Genomic DNA, 7,771 nt, shown 5'->3' on the forward strand with positions numbered 1-7,771 from the left:
CCTCTGTCAAGAAGGAGAGATTATAGGCTTTCATAATCAGGCAGATTTAAGCAATAATCCTTCCTTTGAAAGTGAATGTGTGCTTTCCAATGTGGGAATAACTGAGAGACCACTATGGAGAAGATAGTACACTGAGCGAAAAGAAACAGGCAGTATTTCCTCTTCTCTGCTCAGTGCTCAAACCAGTGCAAATCAGCTACCACTCAACATGAAGTGGCTGTGAGGGGGATGGGCACTTCACATGTGAGAAATGGATGCATCTGCTGGCCCTGTGTTCATGCAGAAAACAAAAGCAACCAAAATAAAAATACTCCCTTAGACTCCTTATTCAGGATCATGTGAATGTGTCTTTAATAACTCACTTGCAGTTCTTTTTCTGTCTAAAGGTGTTGTTTTTCTGAAAGGTTGGTTCGTGGAGGTTTGATAGAGGGATTAAGCACCTGACCAAGACTTTAAAGTCATGCAGACTTGGTTTGTATCCCTGGCTCCTCCACTTACTAGCTGTATTGCTTGATAGAGTTACTTTAATTTTCCCAGCTTTAATGTGGGTACAATACATATATCACAGGTTTATTGTGAACATTAAATAAGAGGACTGCTTAGCGTTCGTATAGAGCCTGACACATTTTAAGGGCATAATAAATACTTTATTATTTATTTATATATGTAGGTAGTAAGGCATATTTTTAAACATCATTCTTTTTCTCCTTGAAATACAGAGTTATGGAAGATTGATAACAATTTTCTCACAGCTGGATTATCTTAAGTGTTTAGAAGCAGATGAACACTGACCAGGCTTTCCTGAAGTCAGAGTTTTCATCCTTTTTCTAGGTATTTCCAAGTGCTTTTTGTCCTGCCAAAAAGAAAAAAAAAAGGAATTAACCTAACCAAAGAAATAAGTGACTTTAGCAGATTTCTACAATATATATATAGAGAGAAGGAGGTGGGTAAAAAGGGAGAAGGAGAGAACTTTTACTTGGAAAAAAATGCTCATTCAAGATCTTAGTATTATAAGATACATAGAACTTTTAAGAATAACATGTCTAGCAGAGCAGGGTTTTCTATCTTTTCAATCACCTTTAAGGAAGTATTTTTTAAAATGTATTATTCACTTGAGCCCTGGTTTAGGAGATAGGAGATCTGGGTTGTTAGAAGCAGCATGCACTTAGAGTACAAACTTATCTCCATTATTTACAGTTGTATGATCTTATGCAAATTTTGTTTTTGCTGCTTTGAGCGTCATTTTCCTCAACTATAAAATGCTCATTACATCTTTCAGGGGCATTTTGTGTGTGAAAGAGTTAAATGAGATAATGTGCATAATGTTCTTGGCACATAGTAGGGAAACCCTGGAAGATAACTAATATTGTTTTAACTAAGTCCATCTTTTTCAAAAATTTTTTCTGTTATGTTCAATTAGCCAACATATAGTACATCATTAGTTTTTGATGTAGTGTTCAATGATTCAGTAGTTGCGTGTAACACCCAGTGCTCATCACAACACGTGCCCTCCTTAATACCCATCACCCCCCTCCCTTCTGTAACCCTCAGTTTGTTTCCCAGAGTCCAGAGTCTTGGACTAAGTCCATCTTCTTTTTTTTTATAATGATTTTTTATTATATTATGTTAGTCACCATACAGTACATCCCCGGTTTTCGATGTAAGGCTCGATGATTCATTACTTGTGTATAACACCCAGTGCACCATGCAATATGTGCCCTCCTTACTACCCATCACCGGCCTATCCCATTCCCCCACCCCCCTCCCCTCTGTGGCCCTCAGTTTGTTTCTCATAGTCCATAGTCTCTCATGTTTCATTCCCCCTTCTGATTACCACCCCTTTCTTTATCCCTTTCTTCCCCTACTGATCATCCTAGTTCTTATGTTCCACCAATGTTCATAGCAGCAATGTCCACAATAGCTAAATCGTGGAAGGAGCCGAGATGCCCTTCAACAGATGACTGGATTAAGAAGTTGTGGTCCATATATACAATGGAATATTACTCAGCTATCAGAAAGAACAAGTTCTCAACATTTGCTACAACATGGACGGCACTGGAGGAGATAATGCTAAGTGAAATAAGTCAAGCAGAGAAAGACAACTATCATATGATTTCTCTCATCTATGGAACTAAGTCCATCTTCTAAGTACTTCTCTGAAGATAACCTGCATCTGAATCTTTTAGAGAGTTTATTTGAAATGAAGATTCCTGAATTGTACCCTAAAACGTCTGAATCAGAATCCTAGGGTGAGGCCTAGGAATCTGTATTTTAATTAAGTGTCCCTTCCACCTTTCCTTCTGGGTTTGAGATATGAAGATTTTTCTAGAAAAAAACAGTCTGCACTTGGGTTTTTTTCTCAGTGAATCTTGGGGGAGGGGAGGTCTTTTGGAAGCTGGCACTTCTCAGACAAAGTGCTGAGAAGGATAGACCTTTCAATGGAGAGACGAAGAATGCAGGCGTATGTGCTAATTTTGACTGCATGGTTTCAGAGGGCTCAGTGGGAAGTGTTGGGAGGATGCAAAATGGTGGAGATGGAGATGGAAGTGGACCTATAGCTGACCTCTATGGAGATGAAAGTTTAGGTGGGTGCTGGACCAGATGGGCTTGAGGCTTTTATGGTGACGGAGGAGGATAGAAATATGAAACAGGGACAGAATCATCTTGTCTCCACAGAGAAGTTGTTTGATGCCAAAGACAGTGCATAGTCAACCTAGTCTACTTTAAACATTTATGCTTCAGTTTAATTAAATGACAATGTATTTATTAAAATAGATTACTAATTGGAGATAAAATGGGTATTTCTTCTCTAATCCAGGTCTTCTGTCTTCTCCCTGCTATATTGCACTTAATTTGTTACAGAAAAATTACATTCTGGTTGTTTTGGCATGATTTAGAAAACTGCTTTGTGCTTTCTGTACCAGAGCATCTAAAACCTTCATGTTTGATACATAAGGTGCTTGATATTGCTTCCTTAGACAGGTTGTTTTTATATTCCCGGAAAGCATAAAATGTAAAGAAAGACCTTTCATTGCTGCTCTAGTAGCCAGAAAAAAAGGCACTACACTAAATCTACTCAGTTCCCCTACTACTGATGTAATTAACCAGGCACTCCGTACATATTTTATTTCTACTGGTTTGAATATGTGCAATAGTACTTCCTATTTCTAGAGCATATTTTGCTGGAGGAGACCAACCCCAGTTAATTAATTACATGACATTCGTAGGAGAAACAATATCCATCACTACATACCTTTTTCGAAGAGATAAACTGAGTTATAGAGCAACTAGGTTTTCAATAGCAATACTGGTATAAACATGGCATTGTGCTACTAGGAATGAAAACAATTGTGATCTTACTAGCCTAAGGTGAATATGCAAGATTGCCATTCTTAAGTCTTTTAGGTTAAAAATACTTCCTACAGATGATAAGGAATAAAAGGGCTTTTATGCTTTGTGTGCTTCACTCCCTAATCTTTCATTTATTTTTAAATCCTCTAACATCCTATAAATACAAATCTGTGGATGACTTTCTCAAAAGTGTTGCCTGGGCCCCTACAGTGAAACCAACACATCAGCTTCAGCTTCCACATATTTTTACAAATTGACTGTAGATGAAACTACATTCTGCCTCTTTTCTTCTGGATGTGAATTTTTTCAGGACAGTGATTATATCTTTTATATCTATAGCCCCAAGGCCTAGCACAATGCCATGGCATACAATAAATATTTTTGAATGAATGACTTAATGGAATGAATGAATGAATTACTGATTACCTTGCACTTATCCCTTCCCATCTTGCTATTCTTTTCCTCAGCGCAAACTGAAGAAAATATTTAGAATTCATTTATATCTTCAATATTATTGTGAACCCCTAAAGGAGCAAACTGAGGCAAAATGGAATTGCTAAGATGCAGACATTGGTTTTCTGGTTAAATTGATTTTGGCCAGTAGTTCTTATGCAAAATATTTTTTTTAAAAAAAGCTTCTTAGACACTACAGGCAGTATCTAAACTAAATAAGTAGATATTTTGTGGGTGTCAATTTTTTTTAAAAAACAAGACCAGTCGATCTTCCTAAAGATAAAGGATTTTTGAATCTTAAAATAGTAAGTATACTCAGCGTCCCTGGGTGGCACAGTCCATTGAATAGCCGACTCTTAATCTCAGCTCAGGTCTTGATCTCATTCATGGCTGTGAGTTCCAGCCCCATGTCAAACCCCATGCTGGGCGTGAAGCCTACTTAAAAAAAATAGTAAGTATAACTACTATAAAGAAAATGCAATCTTGAGCATATGGCACTCATAAATATCTTTTTTTTAAAAAAAACCTTTATCAGATAATTTTTAAGTGATCTTTTAAAAACTTTTCAACATCTTCCCATTGCCCTTAATATCCAAAATGTCTAATATGAGGTACAAGCTAATTCTTTGATTCATTCAAGAAATATTGTCTACTATGTATTTTAGGCTCAGAAAATACAGCGGTGAAGTAGTGGGACAAAGCTTCAGTTCCCATGGAATTTAACACCAGGGACAGGACAGTAGGAAGACTGACAGGCTAGAAGCATAGACATACAAACAGTAATAGACAAGATAGATAAATTCTGGTGTGGTGAATACTAAGAAGAAAATTACATAGAGTGATTTTCTAAAGAAAATGAGATATTCTTTCGGTTCCCCATTTTCTCACCCCAGGAAATTTGTACAGATCATTCCCTCTTCCAGGGCTCCTCAATCTTTTTTCTCCTCTCTAATTGTCATTCTTACTTCAGCTCAGGTCTCAGCTATAAGTGGTATCATTTCTAGGTTAAATGTTCCTTTTATACACCCCTCCCATTGTATCCACATGTCTCCTTTGTAGTGTTCATTACATTTATAAGTATTCGTTCAATGTCTGTCTTGCCACAAGGGTAGGGTCTTCCTGTCTGTGGTCTACTAATCTATTCCCAGTGACCAGCATATAGCAGATGATTAATACATTTTGTTGAATAAATGAACACAAGAAAGACTGGGAAAATCTTTTATTTTTTTCCTCCTAAAGGACATCTCACCAGGAAGGGTTAAAACTCATTTGAACATCACACATATGTAAAGAAGTGCATGGGAAAGAAATGCAATTAGACTGAATGGAAGCTGAATGAAAATTACTCAGTGGTTGTTTCCTGAGAAGTCACTTCCAAGATATTGGAAGTAAGCAGTTCCTTGCTTATAAAACAGAATGGAATAATACATGGAAGAGAGGAAGAGAAAAAGAAAACAGAAGAAAGAAAGAGAGAAAGGGTATAATTAAATGATGAATAGAAAAAATAGATGGATTAAAGATACTCGTTTTTTCTTTTTTCTTTTTCAGATTCAGACAGACGTTTCTTTCAAAGTGAAAATGGCCCCTTCCCCCAGTATCAGGTAATACATGCACATTGCAAAATATTCAAGACAATGCAAAAAGAGGAAAGAAGAAAGGTTACTAATAATCATCCCTTCATATTTTATTTGCATGTATACACATCTAGATTTTTTCTATGCATGTTTACACATAGCTTTTTAATATAAAAATAGAATCACACATGCTATTTTGTAAATTGCTTTTTTTCATTAAAAACATAACCTGAACATATTTCCAGATCTAGCTACTAATTTTTAATGGCTATGTAGGAGTCCATCATGTAGATGTAAAGTATTTCACTAATTATTGTTGAATAGTTTCCTGATTTTTCAGTATTTCAATATTATAAGCCTCTCTATGATTAAAATCTTTGTACATTTGTTACATGCATCTTTGCAAATGTGTTCACTTCTTTTCCTTAAAATAAATTTCTGTGTGTGGACTTGGTCAAACAGAACATTGAGGTATTTGATATGCATTGCCAAGTTTCCTAAAACATGTTATATCAATTTGTACCAGTACGTACAGGTGTGCCTATTTCATAGCATCTTCATCAATACTTAATATTATCAAATTTTTAATATTTGACATTCTAAGAGGAGAAAAAGAAATTACTGTTCTTATTTTCACTTCTTGTTACTGTGAGGTTGAACCTACTTACATATGGTCATCAGGCAAATGTTTTCTCCTTTTTTGAATTGCTTATTTATGTTCTTAGCATAAGAAGTGTTTGTCTTTTTTAAAAAATCAATTTTAATAGGCTTTATAGACTTGTGATATTTGTCATATATGTTTATCATATACGTAATATTTTTACCAATGTGTCATTTGTCTTTTAATTTTATTATAGACTAGTATTACCCCTTAGCTCTCACATGTCATGTTGAAATTATCTTTTTTCAGTTTGTTATTTCTCTTTTAACTTCACTAACCTTGTGTTTTTACATCCAGAAACTTTTATTTATGAAGTCTTATTTAACAGTAATTCCTTTTAAAAATTTTGTGTCATGTTTAGAAAGTCCTTCCACATCCCCAAGGATACAGACATATTCACTTACATTTTCTCCTACTTCTTTTATGATTGTAAATTTCACATTAAACCATGTTTGCCTCAAGAATATGTCAAGGAGTGGCTAATGTTATTACCAGAAGCTCAATATCGGGTTTAATAGGCCTTGCAGGCCACCGAAGAATTATTCATTTTACACATTCTAGGTAAAAGTTCTGGTACATGACTACATCATATAAGACAAAAAACTGAGTAGAGCCACAGCACCTAAATTATGTATACATACTGTTAAAAATGACAACATTAAGCCTGGTGGGAAGATGAGCAGGAAATATGAGAATATTATTGTAACTGCTTGGAGTGAAATACTTATATTCTAGGCTGATGCAATGGCCATCATGCTGAGGGGGTGCGTTCTCTCAAAAAACATTTGATAGTTTACTACGAGCTCGCTGGCGTTATAACAATAAACAAAACAATGAGGTTTACTGCTCTTAAGGGGTGGGGTAAACAAATAAATAATACACTTTCAGATTAAGTACTTTAAAGAAAATTAAGCAAGTAAGGAGATGGGGAAGTTGCTATTTTGGATAGCGTGGTTAGGGAAGATGCCTCTGGGGAGATGACAATTGAGAAGAGGCTTGGTTGATGAGAGCAAAGATAAGAACGGAAAATATTCTAGCCCATATAAAGTTGTAGAGGTGGGAACAAGTTTAGTTTGTTGGAAGAATAGTGAGAAAGCGTGTAGCTGGAGTTAACGTTACCTGGAAACAGAGAAAACAGAAAAATGGAAGGGAAAAAAAAACCCACAGAAACACCCTAAAAACTTGGGTAAGGTTGTTTTTCAAAATTAACTATGAAAACCGAGTTGGACGCTGTGTGGCTGGTTCCCTAACTTCCTTCAGGCATTACCATCTAAGAAAGGCCTTCTGTAACTTTCCTTTTACAAATTCCAACGTTATCAGATTTTCCCACCCTTTTACAATCATGGCCCCTTTTCAAGTGTCTCAGAAAATTACCATCTCAGAGAGGCCATCTCTGACCACTCTTTAAAATCACAATTCCCGTCTGCTCCCACCTGACACTCTCCCACCCCACCCCCTTTCCTTTGCTTTTTCTCCCTAGTATTTATCACCAAATAGATACATATAGATATACGGTAATTATTATCCCTCCCCCCAGTATGAGGAACCAGGAGAAAATAGAATATAAAGAACTATGAGAACTGGGATTTTGGTCTGTTTTAATTTCCTCTGTATTCCCAACATCTACAACAATGCTTGACATACAGTTGGCACTCAATAAATGTACGTTGAATAAAAGGGAAGATGCTGTACAAACTAGTCTGGACTAATTGTATGAGTCGACGTCAGGTGG

This window comes from Ursus americanus, chromosome X (genome assembly GCF_024610735.1).
Source record: "Ursus americanus isolate L20-20 chromosome X, mUrsAme1.1.p, whole genome shotgun sequence".
In the NCBI taxonomy this organism is placed as follows: Eukaryota; Metazoa; Chordata; class Mammalia; order Carnivora; family Ursidae; genus Ursus; species Ursus americanus.